This window comes from Protopterus annectens, chromosome 11.part0 (assembly GCF_019279795.1).
Source record: "Protopterus annectens isolate FY-2018-M chromosome 11.part0, PAN1.0, whole genome shotgun sequence".
Classification (NCBI taxonomy): domain Eukaryota; kingdom Metazoa; phylum Chordata; order Ceratodontiformes; family Protopteridae; genus Protopterus; species Protopterus annectens.
The window spans coordinates 1,087,728,720-1,087,747,336 of record NC_056745.1 but is presented as its reverse complement, the minus strand read 5'-3'; the positions used below and the strand labels follow the sequence as shown (position 1 = coordinate 1,087,747,336).

General features: G+C 41.3%; 1 long non-coding RNA gene across 1 annotated transcript in view; it reads right to left on the bottom strand.

Annotated features, from left to right (window-relative positions):
* Positions 1–910: 910 nt before the first annotated feature.
* Positions 911–18,617, bottom strand: part of LOC122814851 — a 29,140-nt gene continuing 11,433 nt past the window's right edge. Inside the window, exons 2-3 of the long non-coding RNA XR_006366914.1 lie at positions 17,551–17,586; positions 911–1,898 (exon numbers count right to left, since the gene is read on the bottom strand). This is a non-coding gene — a long non-coding RNA (uncharacterized LOC122814851). The remainder of the gene's footprint in view (positions 1,899–17,550; positions 17,587–18,617) is intronic.

Genomic DNA, 18,617 nt, shown 5'->3' with positions numbered 1-18,617 from the left:
AAGTGGACTGACGGTTGCATTCCAGCAAAGTGAAATACATGAGGGACTACTACTAGGTATGTACAGGAGCACATCTAGGATGGAAGATAAAGGATAACCCTCACAACAATATCAATACTCACCAAATGTCTTTCCACTGCCCACAACAGGTGACTGTGGTTATCCATTTGAGCTGTGGCTAATGACATCATACTGTGAACCATCCAACCCTGCACAGCAGGCTTACAATAGAGCACATGCAACAACCAGAAACACCATAGACCATGTGTTCAGTGTAATGAAAGCTAGGTTCAGATGGCGGGACACATCCTAGGGTGCACTGCAATACATACCTGAAAAGACAGCACAGGTGATAATGGTGTGCTTCATTCTGCACATGCTCACTGGAGCACATGGAGGTTTTACAGCTGAAGGTGTGGGTGAACTACACCAAGAACCCCAGATATCTGAAGACGAAATCTCACAAGTATCAGAAAAGAAGCAGGAGGACACAGGGGACAGAACACACAGGCGTAGGCAATGTAGGATGTGACCACAAGTGCAGGCCCAAGCAACATGACAACATCTGACTCACATCTTTGAGTCTTGACAAACTGCAAGTATCTGAGTAAACAGATTGAATATTGATGTGCAGGTGTTGCCCCACTACAGCAAGTTAGACTGCCTCTACTTGCCCATTAGATGTACACACTGAGAATCAAATACAACACCATAATCCATAATATATTACAACATGAACATACGCAAATGTGTCATAACTGGGATCATCTACTCAGGGCACTAGTGACACAGGTATGCATACACACTCAAAAAGTTGTATCACTATATGAAAAACTAAGGGACAAAGATTCCTATCTCTACAATGTAATAACATGAAAAAAGACAAACCACACAGGACATAGTGCAGGAATTTCAATATTAGAAGGCACATATCACAGTAAAGTGGTAAGTCAATAATATGAGCCAGCTATGTGTACTACACAGTTCAACACATTCTAACGCAGTCCAGGGTGACTTTACTGATATCTCACACCATGGTCTACACTACCCTGACCACGTACAGACACATGTTGTCCTGGTTGCTCCACAGAGGAAATTGATAGGGTGACAAAACCATGTTGAGCTGAAGGATCATGACTGTGAGTTGAAGACCTTGTGACTGGTAGGACCATAGCAGATGGGCGAGTAGTTGAACTTTGTACAGGTTAGACCATAGACAGTAATTTTCAATGGCCAACGGTGGTTCAGTGGGCAGGTGGCCTGCCTCTCCTGTGTTTCAATCTGCTGAACACAGACAGAGAAAGCAGAATTCTGCTGGTAGTATGACACAGCTGCAGTACCTTAGGGGCCAGAGTTTCAACCGACCATGCCTCAGCAAGCAGACTCTTATTCTGAGACCCAACGCAGCCATAATCTCACGGTGTCTGCATTCTTGCCCTTCATGGGTGATACATACCTGGTGTGCACCACAATCTGTATTACAGGAAAGCACACAGACATCTGACCTATGCCATTGCTGTGACCTATCATTTGTCTGCAGCAGGAGGTGGAAACCCTCTGTCACCAGGCCATGCATAACATCTGTTCAGCTACATCTACAGTGATACACTGTTTCTGGTTGATGTGTGGAACTGCCATCAGCAGTGGTCTGAACTAGTTCTGTTGGTCAACAGCATCCCCGTTAAACATCCAGTGTGGTAGCCTCTTCCAAATAGCCAGGCAAGTTCCTCTCCACATCTGTCACTACAGTTGCAGCAGCATCATTTTCAACTTCATGAAAGGACTCTCCAAACACCTCAAGACCCCATGTGCCAGGGCCATAATACCATGCTGTGACACCTCTTCAACCACATCATGATCGCTGGATGGGCTGCTGTATGATACAGATAGTTGATGTCCTACAAGATACAAAGACACAGATCAGGACAATATGCTTACATCACATGATGGATATCATCAAAGACATATGACATATATATCTCACTGCAATGTTACAAATATTGATGACATTATATGAGATCTACATATGTAAGTTTCATGGACTCTATATACAGGGAGTATATAATTTCATTACAAGGCCAGAAAACATGACATATGTAAGGAATACAAAATAAAAACATACAACTGACAACACCTCATGGAAAGATGGTGCTGATGAACAGGGATGAACTTCAATTATTGTATAGGAAAAAGATCAGCATTAATGATTACATCATTAGAGAGATCATGCCGGTTCAACCTGGTTGACGTCTTTGATTCAGTCAGCAGAGCTGTGGATGAAGGTAAGGCAGTGCATAAAGCCTACCTCAATCTGACCAAGGCCTTTGATACTATTCCTCACTCAGGAATTATCTATAAACTCACCAAACTAGGCATCAACCCCTATATCACTAGGTGGGTTGCAAATTGGCTCACAGAAAGAACACACAGTGTGAAAGTAGTAGACTCCAAGTCAGACTGCCGACCAGTCACAAGTGGAGTCAAACAGGGATCGGTTCTGGGTCCTCTCCTGTTCGGCATCTACTTCTCAGATGTCCAGGCCAACACAAATCGACTCTGGTTGACAAAGTTCACAGACGACTGCAAGCTGGGAGCCATTATTAACTCCCCAAGTGATGCAGACATCCAACAAAAAGGCCTCACTGAGACCAATGACTGGTGTTGAAACCATGGCCTTAAGCTTAATGCCAACAAATGTGTCATCATCCCCTTTGGTAAAAACTCAGTTCCCACTAATTACCACATCAATGGGAGCCCACTGAACACTGAAGGTGTTATAAGAGATCTGGGGAGGCAGGTTAACAACAACCTCTCCTTTGACCACCACATTCCCACTGTAGTCAGAAAGTCCTTCTGTGTGGTACATCTCATTACCAAGGGTTTTTGCATCCAGGAAGAAAGAGGTCATCATCTCTCTCTACTCTTCCCTCATTAGACCAATCATTGAGTATAATGCCCCATTTGGCATGTACCTCACTAGACACCTGCAACAGCTGGAGAGGCCACAGAAGTACCTCACGAAGAGGATCCTAGGCATTAAACACATGTCCTACATGGATAGACTCAAAAGACTCCAGCTATTCTCTGTCTCATATTGCCTACTTAGAGGCATTCTTTGCTTGACTTACAAAGCCATGTCTGACCCAGTTCTGTTAGAAATGCTACATCTAAAAATATCCCAATCCCTCTGCAACACACAATCTAGAGACCTCAACTTCATTACTACAATCAACAGAACATGCTGGAGGGACAGGTTCATAACCCAGCGACTGCTCATGCTCTGGAATAGACTTCCCATACATGTCAAGCAGAGCACCTCACTGTCCTTCTTTCAAGAGAAATCTTGATGTGTGGATGGGTAATAGAAAGTTCACCCTGGAGATCACTAAAGTGGTTCTGCTTGATGGAGGCACTGGGAACTAAAGTCAGGCAGCACGATGCCAGGGCACTTCTATGGGCTAGGCTTGTAAAGGCTCCAGGGCCATTAAACTAGTAAACACCTATGAACCTATTAACACAATTAACCAGGTGAGCACAGTTAAAACATACAGAAAGCGTGACACACACATAGCACTCATATGCGCACTCAATGATGTTGATGCAGACTGGCCTAGGAATGTGAAGAAAGACACCATACCTCTCAGTCTGAAAGCATCAAGAATCTGGGCAAAGGCCCATGAAAAGTAGGTACAACTGGACAAAGATCAGAACATTGAGCAACATAACATTTGCATACGTAATTACATAATCTTCCTACTTCATTGGAATTGTGGGATACCATCAACATCCACTTTTCTCCTAAGGAAGGAAACCAATAGTCCAACATAATCTACAGACAAATCAAGGATGATCATAACTTAACCCCAGACAACCTAAACAACCTTCTAAAGCAATGCAACTGGGAGCCTCTAAGAACCTTACACCTAGATCAGGCAGTAGACTATTTTAATAATATGTTTATCTCAGCTGTAAATTCCATTGCACCAGTAAGAAAGATAAAAGCCAAAGTAAACTATGCTTCATGGTTAAGTAGGGACACAAGAGCCCTACTAAAAACCAGAGACAAGGTCTGGAAGCAGTGGAAACAAGACAATTCCAATCATACCACACAAAATTATAAACAACTTAGGAATCTAGCGAAAAAACAAACTAAACTAGACAAACAAAACAATTTCCTAGGTCTCCAAAACAGACACTCAAAAAATCTGCAAAAATGTTGGCATAGTATCAACTCCCTACTAAAACCTGGCACAATTGCTACCCCCACCCCTACCTCCCCCAATACTAACAGCAAAGATATAGCTTCCCAGCTTAACTGTCATTTCATAAACTCAATTCAAACTCTGTCCAACCAACTATCTAACACTAATAACTCACCAGCCATGACTGTAGGGAGCCCTCCTAGCAGCTCTACCAACCAACCATTCTTCTCTCTCTCTCTCTCTCACCTGTCCCTACATCTAAAATTAAAAAAACTCCTCCTCACCTGTAGTATCGGGCAAGTAATGCTGTTGTTGTACTGTGGGGGCGCTCTGGGAAATTAGCAACATGTGGTGATGGTTATATATATCTCGGGTAACAGGTGGTTTCCGGTGTATGTATGGAGATGGCGAAGTTGTGAACATGTAGCATGGGTGCGCACCTACAGGCTTAATAAAGAAAGGCCTTATAACTCCAGAACTGTGTGGTCTCCTTATTTCCCAAGATGTAACATATTGGCGACGAGGATGGGATGCCTCCGAGTCCGCTGCGAGTGAAAACGGCGGGGTGCAGTTAATGTCGGACGACGAAGAGACTGGGCCTGCCGGGGTTATGTCTGGTTCCATGTTGGGGTCGCTGGTTGCATACGATTGTCAGACCCAGACCTGGGAGGAGTATTGTGAAGTGTTGGAACATTTTTTTGAAGCAAACCAGATACTGGATGCGGGCCGGAAGCGAGCCATATTGCTGAGCTCGGTGGGCAGCAAGACGTACAGTCTGATGAGGAACTTATTGAGTCCGGATAAACCGGGGGATAAATCATTCATGGAGTTGACGAGCTTGCTTCAGTCACATTATAACCCGAAGCCGAGTGCAATAGTCCAGCGGTTCAAGTTAAATTCAAGGACTAGAATGGCTAATGAAACGGTAACGGAGTATGTGGCAGTACTGAGGGAACTGGTGCAACACTGTAATTATGGGGACAGACTGACAGAAATGCTACGAGATAGGCTCGTATGTGGCATTGCAGATGACCGCATACAACACAGGTTGTTGGCGGAGCCTGAGTTGTCATTTGAAAAGGCCTTGAAGTTGGCACAGGCCATAGAAACGGCGAATAAAGACATTCGTGATTTACAACCAAGAACCATCGAAGGGGTGGGGAGCAGGGGTGCTACCCCACTGCCAATGCATAAAGTGGTCGGGGAGTATAAAACACCAGGGAAGTCTGGTCAGTATGCTTGTTACAGGTGCGGAGGAGAACATCTGGCAAGGAACTGTCGTTTCTTAAATGAAAAATGTCATGCTTGCGGAAAAAAGGGCCATGTGAAAAAAATGTGCCGCTCAACGCCCTCTAGGGACCAGCCGAAAAAGGGGGAGGACAAGAGTAGTAGGATGGACAGAAAGGGAAACCGAAAAATAAAAAGGCAGTATGCACATCACATGCATGAAGGTACAAATAAAAACACCAGGGAAGATGAGGAAGTGTTTACTATGTTTAACATGGAAGAGGCCAGGTGGGAAAGAGTTGATCCCATCACAACCCAGTTGAACTTAAATGGTAAAATGGTGCAGTTTGAAGTGGATACCGGATGTAGTGTGATGGTTCTGTCCAAAGCTGAGTATGGAAAGTTATGGTTAAAAGAGGCTCAGAAGCTGCGGGACTGTTCAGTGACTTTAAAAACATATACCGGTGAAACAGTTCCCACACTGGGGATGGCCCAAGTAACTGTCAAACATAAAGATAAAGTCAAACAGTTGCCAGTCATGGTGGTAGCAGGTAAGGGACCAAACCTGCTAGGCCGGGCGTGGCTCAAGGAGCTGGAAATGGGGTGTCTACGGCTACATAAAGTAGAACAGCTGGGGCTGGCTTTGCAAGATGTGTTGGAGAACAATGCAGAAGTGTTCAAAGAGGAACTGGGGACCTGGCGGGGTCCACCAGCAAAGATATACGTTACAGAAAACGCAACGCCAAGATTTTACAAACCTCGACCCGTACCATATGCAATGAAGAAGAAAGTGGAGACTGAGTTGGAACGACTCACTAAGCAAGGTATAATTGAACCAGTGAAGTTTTCGGAATGGGCAGCACCAATTGTTCCAGTATTAAAGCCAGATAATACCGTACGCATATGTGGTGACTACAAGTTAACAGTGAACCAAGTTTCGAAGCTGGAGCAGTATCCTTTACCCAAGGTGGAGGATGTATTTGAAAAACTGTCGGAAGGTGAAAGGTTTAGTAAACTGGACCTCAGTCAGGCATATCAACAAGTTGTTCTGGAAGAAGGGTCAAAGGCCTATGTCACCCTCAATACACACAAGGGACTGTTTCAAGTCAATCGTTTACCCTTTGGGGTTTCCTCTAGTCCAGCAATTTTCCAGAGAATCATGGAGGGACTGGTGGCAGGAATTCCGAAGGTGGCTGTGTATCTGGATGACATCCTGTTGACGGGAAGGAGCAATGGCGAGCATCTGGAGACTCTGAACGAGGTGCTAAGTCGACTGCGAGAGGCTGGTTTACGGGTGAAGAGGAGTAAATGTGCTTTCATGGTAAAGGAAGCAGAGTTCCTGGGTTACAAGGTGGATGCCTCGGGCCTACACCCCCTGCCAGACAAGGTAAAAGCCATCCAAGAGGCACCTGCACCCACAAATGTTACAGAGCTGAAGGCTTATTTAGGCTTACTTAACTATTATAACAGGTTCCTACCAAATCTGTCAACGCTGTTAGCTCCTTTACATAAATTGTTAAGGAAGGAGACCCTGTGGAAGTGGCAGGAGGAACAAGAAAAAGCGTTTGAGCAGTCAAAGGAACTTTTGCAGTCTTCAGAGGTTTTGGTGCACTACGATAGTCACAAGGACTTAATTTTGCCATGTGATGCCTCACCCTATGGGTTAGGGGCCGTGCTGGCACACCGGATGCCAGATGGACAAGAAAGACCCATTGGGTTCATGTCACGAACTTTAACTCCAGCAGAGTCAAACTATTCCCAGCTAGACAAAGAGGGTTTGGCTGTAATGTTTGGAATTAAGAGGTTCCACAAATACCTCTATGGCAGGAAGTTTACGGTGTGCACCGATCATAAGCCTTTGTTGTCACTGTTCAACGAGATGAAGGCCATGCCTCAGATGGTTTCTCCCCGAATTCAGAGGTGGGCTGTTACATTAAGAGCTTATGAATATGAGATTGTTTATAAGCCTGGGAAACACCATAGCAATGCGGACGCGTTGAGCCGTCTGCCGCTACCGGGGCCTCCCCAGCGGGAGGAGATGGAGGACCGAGTGTTGATGATGGAGGACATCACGTTGGTGTCAGCGAAAGAATTGAGCGACTGGACACGAAAAGACCCGGTGTTGGCTAGAGTGTTTAAATGGGTCCAGCAAGGCTGGGCGACACAACACCCTGATCCAGTTTTCAGGCCTTATGAGGTGAGAAAAACAGAGCTGAGTGTGCAAGATGGATGCGTGTTGTGGGGAGCACGAGTGATAATTCCGCCCCCAGGAAGAAGTGCACTTTTACAACAGCTGCATCAAGGTCATGTGGGCATTACCCGAATGAAGGCCTTAGCACGAAGTTATTTCTGGTGGCCAAAGTTGGACCACGACATTGAAGTCGCTGTGAAAGAGTGTAAAACTTGTCAGCAGCATCGCAACTTACCTGGGATGGCACCACTACACCCATGGGAGTGGCCGAGTAGACCTTGGCAGAGACTTCATATAGACTATGCAGGACCTTTTATGGGGGCAATGTTTTTGATAATAATGGATGCTCATTCTAAATGGATGGATGCCTACCCAGTCAAAACACCCACTTCTTCCATTACCATTGACTGTCTGAGAAAGAGTTTCAGTAGTCAAGGATTACCCGAGACGATTGTATCGGACAATGCATCATGTTTCATGAGTGAAGAGTTCAAGGGGTTCCTGGAAAAAAATGGCATTGTACATGTTACATCAGCACCATACCACGCAGCTTCAAATGGATGTGCTGAGAGGGCTGTCCAGACTTTTAAAGCGATGATGAAAAAGGCTGGAGACGGAAGTATGGCAGCAAAAGTATCAAGGGTGTTATTCAGTTACCGCATTACACCCCAGTCTACCACGGGATTGTCTCCTGCCGAGATGTTGCAAGGGCGGAGATTAAGATCCAAGTTGGATCTGGTGCATCCCAACATCCGAGCTAAGGTAGAGAGGATACAGTGGAGGCAAAAAGAATATCATGATCGACGACGGAGAGAGAGAAGTTTCCTGGAGGGAGATGCAGTGATGACACGAAACTTCAGTTATGGACCTAAATGGATTCCCAGGTTTATTGTCAAGAGCACAGGTCCCCTGTCGTACCAGGTGAGGTTGAATGGAGGTTTAGTCGTGAGGAGACATGTGGACCAGATTCTGCGGAGTGTGCCGGAGAAGGACTCCATGGAACTGCAAGCCCCGGAAATGCCGTTAAGTTCGGGAGAAGGGCTCACAGCGGCAGGAGGATCTCTGATCTTGGGGGCTGAGGGAGACCGCCGGAACTCGGAAGGAGAGGTTCCCAAGGATCAAACTGTTCCAGGGATGGATACACCGGTACCAGAGGTGGTAACTGTGACCCCGGAGTCACCCAAGGTGGTACCCTTGCGCCGTTCTAAGCAGGCACTGGTTAAACCTAGTTACTTGAAGGACTATCAATGTAACAATTGCATGTCTAGTTTAAAAGAGCAACCTATTTCGATTGTAGGGTAACTGTTTAATACTAGCCGGGTATTTGGGAATTCAGTACTAAATGGATTGTTTTTTGGCTTGCTCCCTTGTTTCCTTTTTGTAAGAAGCGTATTCAATGCTTAAAAGGGGAGGGATGTAGTATCGGGCAAGTAATGCTGTTGTTGTACTGTGGGGGCGCTCTGGGAAATTAGCAACATGTGGTGATGGTTATATATATCTCGGGTAACAGGTGGTTTCCGGTGTATGTATGGAGATGGCGAAGTTGTGAACATGTAGCATGGGTGCGCACCTACAGGCTTAATAAAGAAAGGCCTTATAACTCCAGAACTGTGTGGTCTCCTTATTTCCCAAGATGTAACATCACCCTAAAACCTACCACACTTGCAGCAGATGGTATACCTGAAAACTTCCTAAAAATAGCAGCTGACTCCCTATCATATCCAGTCTCAGTCCTAATAAACAGGACCATTCAGGAAGCTTATGTACCACAACTATGGAAAATATCTTACATTATACCTCTTCACAAAGGTGGTAAATCGTATGACTTTTCCAACTATCGGCCTATAGCTGTTCTTTCTCCCTTATCTAAGTTCCTAGAGAAATGCATTCACTTGCAAGTCATGCAGTTCTTGAATACAAACAATCTTCTCTCCTCCACTCAACATGGATTCCGCCCTCACCATAGTACAACTATTGCCCTTCTCTCCTTCACCAGTCAGGTTAATCATCATAGAAACAACAACAGCTATATATCTGTTATCTTTTTAGACCTCTCTAAAGCATTTGACATGGTCTCACACCCTAAACTACTGGATGCTGTTTACTCTCTGTACTTTACTTCCCCTACTATCTCCTGGTTCAAAAGCTACTTATCAGATAGACAACAATCTGTTCAATGGCAACATCAACTACCCCCCTCCTCTCTCTAACTCCATAGGAGTAGCACAAGGCTCAATATTAGGCCCACTACTTTTCTCTATTTTTACAAACAATCTATATATGTCCGCCAAACAAGCCTCACTAATTCAGTATGCAGATGATTCTACACTCATCTGCACAGCCCCATCTGTCAACACCCTACATGAACTAGCCCAAGAATCATTTTCTGCCATTGAAACTTGGATCACTGACATCTAACTCATTCTCAACCCCAATAAAAACATATTACTCTTGTTCACCACTAATAAAACAAAATCTACCACCTCAACTTTCTTTATCTCATCTAGAAATGGCACTATTATTTCTCCATCCACCCATACAAAACTCCTAGGAGTTGAAATAGACAATAACCTATCTTTTGATCTACACATAGCACAAACCATCCAGAAAGTTCACAAAAAATGGGAACCCTTTATAGACACAAAAACTTTCTCACAACTAAAGCAAGAATCACCCTAGCTCAAACTTACCTCTTATCAACACTTACTTATGCAGCACCAATCCTGACCCATACTAGAACATCAGATCTGGACAAGTTAGAGACATGCTATAACAAATTTGCCAAATTTGCCAACAACTCTCCCTTTGGAACCCATCACTGCCAAGTACTAAAAAAAATTCAATGTCTTGAATTTCCTCACTTACTAACTTACCAACAACTCACTTGTGCCTTTAACATCATGAACTACCAGAGAAAACTTCAGCCCTAAAGCAACTACTAACCTCCTACTCTTCCAGTCACCCCCTGCGCTCATCCAATAAACCTCTCCTCAGTATTATGACTGCTAACCATACTGCAGGTAAAGCCCTATACTCCCACATCATAGCCAAAAAATGGAACAATCTCCCCACTAATATAACCTCTGCAACAACAAACACAAAATTCAAAAAACTACTCAAACCACATCTCAGGAAAACCTGGATCTGCCCATGTATCACATGACAATCACTATAACTTTTCTTGTCCTCCTCCACGCAACTCCAATTAGAATGTGCACTATTTTACACACACACACACACACACACACACATATATATATATATATATATATATATATATATATATATATATATATATATATATAGATAGATAGATAGATAGATATATATACATATACATACTTCTTATAATAAGCTGCACTGGTCATTGTACTTCTTTCAGTGTACACTTAATAGAAATTGTAAATTCTCTTAAACTGTATGTAATGCTAGGTAAAAATAGCACATTTAGTCATGTCTGTTCTACTTATTTGTAAAGGTTAATCTAATAATATCTTAATTCTGCAATGTCAGTGAACTATTGAGAGCTAATTTTTGAATGTCGCTGCTTGTTAGTAGTCTGCTCTCTTTTCATTCTGTGTATTTCTCATTGTCTTAACTACTTACTAAATGTTAATTGTGTAGCTTTTCTCCCCAGGCATCTATTGAAAATGGACCTGGTCCAGCTGGATTTTCCCAGTTAACAAATTGTAATGGTGACGGACAGGTTGACAGATGAGATCAGACAGGAGTCCCCATGGACTATGATGTTTGCAGATGACATTGTGATCTGTAGTGAGAGTAGGGAACATGTGGAGGAGACCTGGAGAGGTGGAGATATGCTCTAGAGAGAAGAGAAATTAAGGTCTGCAGGACTAAGTCAGACTATATGTGTGTGAATGAGAGGGAGGATAGAGGAATGGTGAGGATGCAGGGAGTAGAGGTGGCGAAGGTGGATGAGTTTAAATACTTGGGATCAACAGTTCAGAGTAATGGTGAGTGTGGAAGAGAGGTGAAGAAGAGAGTACAGGCAGAATGGAGTGGGTGGAGAAGAGTCTCAGGAGTGGTTTGTGACAGACGAGTACCAGTAAGAGTGAAAGGGAAGGTCTACAAGAGGGTAGAGAGACCAGCTATGTTATATGGGTTGGAGACAGTGGCATTGACAAAAAGGCAGGAGTCAGAGCTTGACATGGCAGAGTTGAAGATGTGAAGATTTGCACTGGGTATGACAAGGATGGACAGGATTAGGAATAAGTATATTAGAGGGTCAGCCCAGGTTGGAAGGTTTGGAGACAAAGCCAGAGAGGCAAGATTACATTGATTTGGACATGTGCTGAGGAGGGATGCAGAGTATATTGGGAAAAAGATGCTAAGGATGAAGCTGCCAGGTAACAGGAAAAGAGGAAGGCCTAAGATAAGGTTTATGGATGTGGTGAGAGAGGACATGCAGGTGGTTGGTGTGACAGAGCAAGATGCAGAGGACAGAAAGAAATGGAAACAGTTGATCTGCTGTGGCAACCCCTGATGGGAGCAGCTGAAAGAAGTAGATGAATAAATGTAAAATAAAATAAAATAAAAAATAAAATACATTTTTCTGCATAGCAAGTCACGAATGTCTAATTTCTGGCATAACTAGGAGGCAAACTCAGGGGCAGATGACACTGAGCTATACAGGAGAGGTCTGAGGAACAGACAAAGATTCAAAGATTCAAAGAGACTTTATTGTTATTTAGGAAACACAAGTGCTACCTAAACAAAATGTCAATTGTCAGCTCTTTTACAGGAGAAAACAAACACAAAAAGAGAGACATGATAGGTACTGAAGAGTAAACAATAACTATAGCACAAAAGTAAATATCTCAGTAGCTGACGCACATGCTTGTATACTATTTATATACACTGGACCACACAGACTACTAGATGATTAACACATGAAAAGAAAAGTATACTATACACAGATGTGAGATTGGGTGATATTGCATATAAGGAAGTGATTGGAATTGCACTTGAATGAGAATATTTTAATCTTATTATGCAATAAATAAATAAAATGACTGTATGCAAAAAAAAAAAAAAGAAACAGAATGACAGAACAACAATCTATTACAGTTTTGATACATCCAGATTCACATCTGCATTAATGAGTCTTATTGCAGTTGGTTAAAAACTGTTCATGAATCTGGAGGTCTTGCAGCAGATATTCCATAACCTTCTACCAGATGCAAGTTTAGTGAACTAACCACGCAGTGGACGAGAAGTGTTACTCAGTATTTTGTGGGACCTCTTTTTACACCTCATTTCAAAGAGCTCCTGTAAGGTAGTAAGACTAGTGCCCACGATCTTCTCTGCTGTTCTTATTATTCTTTGCAGCTTCTTCCTTTTGGCCATTGTGCTGTTACATAACTATATAGTGCAGTTGCTGGTGATAATGCTCTCGATGCCTCCTCTGTAGAAAGTATTTAGGGCATTCATAGACAGCTTTGCTTTTTTCAGCCTTCCTGGGAAGTGTAGTCGCTGGTGGGCTTTTTTAATTAGCTGGCCTGTGTTTGTATTCCAAGAAAGATCCTCTGATATATGCACCCCCAGGACCTTTATGGTTTGAACTCTCTCCACTTCTTCACTGTTGATCTTAGGGGGCAGATGCATGGCAAAGCTCTTTCTGAAGTCAGTAATAATTTATTTTCTTTTATTGATGTTCAGGTCCAAATGTTGTTATTGCACCATTCAATCAAGGAGTTTACCTCATTCTTATACCAACTCTCATCATCACCACTTATGAGTCCCACCACTGCGGTGTCATCTCCAAATTTGATGATGTGGTTGTTGCTAGATTTCTCAGAGTAGTCATGAATAAGGATTGTGAATAGTACAGGACTCAGCACACAACTCTGGGGTACTCCGGTGTTGATTGTTATACTTCCTGAAGTATTGTTACCAGCAGAAGTCCTTTGTGGTCTTCCAGTCAGGAAATTGAAGCAAAGCTCTTTGTTTATGCCAAAGTTGATTAGCTTTTCTATACGTTGAATTGGAATCACCATATTGAATGCAGAGCTGAAATCCATGAACAACAGCCTGGCATAGTTGTTCTTCTCTTCAAGATACTCTAATGTGAGACAACACTAAGGCAGAAAATAAAGAGATATCCAAAATAATATAAAATAGGTCAAGATCAACATTTTTCACAGCTACAATGCACTGCTATGTTGTGTCCTTTTAATTAAAAGAATGAACTTGATTTCTGATTATTTTAGGAAACAGTTGTAGATCAGGTGTAATATTCAAAGTGGAGAAATATACAGGCTGCATATGGAGCAAGCTGGATTTGTCCGCATTACTATTTATTACAATATGACAGAACAGTTAAGCTAAGCTCTGATGACTTGCTTCCATTAAAGAGACATTTATTCGTGGTTTTAGGATGGTTAGAATTAATGTTGTGGAAGTTGCAACATTAATTCAGTTTAGCTGTTCTAATTGCACTATACAACAGATTTGTGCACCATGAAAATTCATTCATGCTGTTGTCCAGGTCCTTGCCCAATATTTAAAATGTAAACTAACTGTCAGGGCAGCTGCAGCAAGTCAAGAACAAAGGGACCAATATGGTGCACAAAAGGGTACACTGCAGAAAGTACACAGAACCCAGGCTGTTTAGACTCCCATCAGAGAAAACATGACATGACACCAATCAGAGAGAAGCTGCCAGCTGCAGTTATAACTTTCCTACTATTACTCATAATTTATGAAATAAAACAATACTATAAAAATGACTTGAATAACCATTCAGTAAAATCAGAATCACATTTATTTTCAGGTAAGTGCTTTCACCACCGATTGTGGCTTCATCAGATCATATACAAACAACGATGCATAAACAGCCAAATACATTTATATATACATATCACCTCACCCTCATTAAGGTCAAATATTCCTTGTAGCAAATTACATCACAGTAATAAAACATTTTATTACTGCGGTGTGATTTGTGCAAAAGCAATTAGATATTTAGTTTGTTTTTGTTTTGATTTGTACAAGTTGACAATCTATGATGCTCAGTATTTAGGGGGCATTTTGTAGTAAAATGATTTGCTACAAGGAATATTTGAACTTAATGAGGGGGAGGTGATATGTATATATAAATAGATTTGGCTGTTTATGCATCTTTGTCTGTATATGGTCTGATGAAGCCACTATCGGTGATGAAAGCGCTTACCTGAAAATAAATGTGATTCTGATTTTACTGAATGGTTATTCAAGTCGTGCTTCAGTATACCGTTGCTGTTCTTTGCTGTTTTGCCTACATAATTCATTGGGGACTGTTTACCTACTGGGGAACATTCTCTCTTGGAATACTATAAAAATGCCAGCTATGTCACTTAATTTATAACAAATACCTAAACAACTAGATATGAGGACACACAAACACAGTCACACACACAGACACACACACACACACACACACACACACACACACACACACACACACACACACACACACACACTGCAGGTGCATCCCCAAAACCACAAGGTTTTTCCCATGCAGCTAATAACATTAATAACATGCTTGTTACATAGTACACCAGTGTCCTAGGCCATTATAACACAAGCTGTTAAAGGTGAAAGCTTGAGAATTACTGTGTCAAATTTCAAATTAGACTAGCATTAAAATCCATTACTACAGCTTAGACATGTATGCTCCTTTACTGTGCTTAACAAAACCTACCTTAAAGTGTGGTTTAATGGGTATTATCTTTATACATCCTTGCACTAACTTATACCTTCAAAATTCACTCACATTTGTAAATCTCAAAATGCTTGCATACCACAGAGAGAAAAGCAATAGCCAAACATGTAATTTTATCTTTAAAAAGCATATAAATATAAATATTATGTGTTTCATAAATGTAACTCCAAACGCTTCCACTATTATGTACTTCCTGCATCAACTGTGTTGGAGACAGAGTCTGTGTTTACAATGATATAATCTGGTTAAAGAATGTTACAAGAAAAATACTGTTAATGTTCTCAACTTCAGTAATGCCAGAATGCAGCACAAACCCAACTGCAAAAATGAATCTCCCAGAACTCACATACAGACTAGCGTCACTAGCTCATGTATACTAAGATTTAGCTTAAACCTGCTAACTCCTGAAATACAGGCTCAAGGCAAAACATACTCAGTCACGAATATATCTCCTATTAAATTAGCAGATGTACTTAAAAAATTTTTTTAAACAAGAAAATGTCACATAAAGCTGCACCCACATTAAGGAATATCAGAACCCACTATACATTATTCCACGCATTAGAAGAACAATAATTACAATTCATTTACAAACTATACTTATTTCAAAACATTTGATTCAGCACCAACATATGAAGCAAAACCAAATGTCATAAACAGCAAACACTATTCCAGTATTTAAATATTTTAAACTATTTTCTGAAAAACTGAAACCTACTCAGTGAACTATCAAAAAATATGATCATCAGAGTGAACAGTATTCCTGGGTCTTTAAAAAACTTGTTTGAAAGCCTTCAAGAGAAACTCAATTACTGCATATTAAATGGGACTAGAAGTGGCCTTCTTTCCAAAATGTAACACCACACCAATCCAGAAAAACACCTTTGATGCATGTCACTGAGTAAGAGTTCCTGTAACAGAAGCAACCTTCTATCATATATTACCTGTTTGTTGATTGATACAGAACTGAAAGTGACACAAATAAATGTACTTCCCATTAATGTTCCTATTGACTGCACTGATACCTGTCATCACTCATGCCTCTCACCGAGAATGTTTTCGTCCAAGCACAGCTGAAAAAAATGAGCACAATTCACATGAGTTTGACGTCTTCACACACCAAAGATACCAGGACGTTGAGAGAGAGTTGAAGATTTTTAAGACTAGAAGTTGGGATTTGAAAATTCAGGGATAAGGAAAATCAGCATTTAACTTGGCTTAATTTTATGCAACTGCAAGCACAATTGTGCGTAATTGTATTAAATGTGGTATAATGCGATAATGTATCAGTTAGTTTACTAGAGCTAGAGATTAGAGCCATCAGAAGCTGGCAGTAGCAGCAAAGCCTGAAATCGTTCCTCCAGACAGTGAATCAATGCTCTCTAAATCTAAGCTGAACCATAAAACTACAGGCAGTGCCTGTAAATATACAATAAGATCGTAGAGCTGTGGGGAGGAATTATTAGTTACTTCCTCAATGATAGTGTGCAATCAGAGTTTTACTTATTTATTCATTTATGCTTGGGAATGGAACACTGTCAGGCAGTCTCACTATGTCAACATTATCTCGCATGCCCCTGCATGTTGACATCAGCATTAACTAAAATTGTAAATAAAGAGAAAAAAATCGGGATTTCAAGGGGCCATTTGGGAATTTGTGCACCCCATTATTTTTGCCTCAGAACCAGGAAATTCTGAGGAATTCATTATGGTTGAGAGAAATAAAGGACAACAACAGGATTAACAGCAATGACAAGTATGAAGAATAGTTAAAAGCACACCACTGGCAGATTCCTGCTATGGGGAGATTGAGGGTTCTACTGTGGATCCTGCAGTGGGAAAGTAAAGAGAAAGACAACACAGGCATGCATTTAATAAAAACAATACTGACAGCATCCCATATACAACACAGTTACATGGGCTGCAAATACTCAAGTGATGGACATTGCAACTGTACAACACATGGGCCTGTGTTGACAAATCTGTTATGTGTCATGTGTGCTACACATTGATGTAAGTTATGACAATTTTGCTGTAACATACATTGTCTGCTTCCACTTGAATCTGCACTGCTTGGGCTTCCATAGGCTGTACCTGTAGTGTACAATGTTAGGTAAATAACCATATGACAGTAAACAGCAGTGCCATGAAATGAGACTGAGGCAATAATAAGGTAGTGGTCACAGTAACAGCATGGAGATACTCACCTGCTGATCCCTGGTTTAGCCCTGAAGTAGATGGACCTGTGAATATTAATGCAAACAGCATTACAAATTTTGTTTAGACTGCTCTGTCTGTACTTCAGTTGTATCAATACATGTCATGAGACTTATAAACAAAATGCAGCCAGCAATTCACGGCAGAAGTAATCCAAATGTAAAATATTTATTAAAAGTCAAACACGAGAACAAAGATAAGCGCTTTCACAATGAGCTTCTTCGGATCATTACAACAAACTCAATATAGCATCTATCTTATACTATAACTTAATTAACAAGACAACCAATCAAGTTAAAAGCATCTATAGTTCCTAAGTTACAAACTATCAGCTATGCATAATTGGCTTCATTAGGTTACTAAGGCCAACAAACTGAAACCTCGGTCTTGTACAAATAGTTTACATAAGCTGAAGAAAAGAAAAAGGGATAAAAAATTAAAACAATATAAATAAATGTAAACATAGAATGTAAAAGAAGTTAGCAAGCACTCATTTCGTCCTTAATGGCCTAGCTCACAGTACAGGCTGTATGGAGACACTTTCATTTAAACCTGGGCTATAATGGGCCCCTAATTTGAAAATCCATTTAAGCTCAGATTGATATGTAGCATTAACCAAATCACCCTTCCTAACATTTTGATGTATCACTTCTAACACTAAGAATTTAAAGTTGTGTTCCTCACCAAAGGTATTAATATGTTTGGCTATTGCACTAAAGTTAGTGCCCCTATGGTCACAATAAAGATGATCATATATCCTTTCCCTTAAGCGTCTATTCGTATTGCCAACATAAAACATCGGCAACAAGTACAGTGCCCTAAATATACCAGATTCTTTGTGTTGCAGTTTGCAGGTGGAAATGAGTGAACTCTTTATGGTTCAATGGATGTGTAAATGTGAAAGATTCATCCACATAAATGCAAAAGGAACAATCATTACATTTCCTTGTTCATTGTTCCAATGTTCCTTCATTTAATTTTAATACATGTCTAGGGTAACATAACCTCTGTCGTAAAGATTTCTTGTTCCTGTACCCAAATTTGGGTTTATCACCTA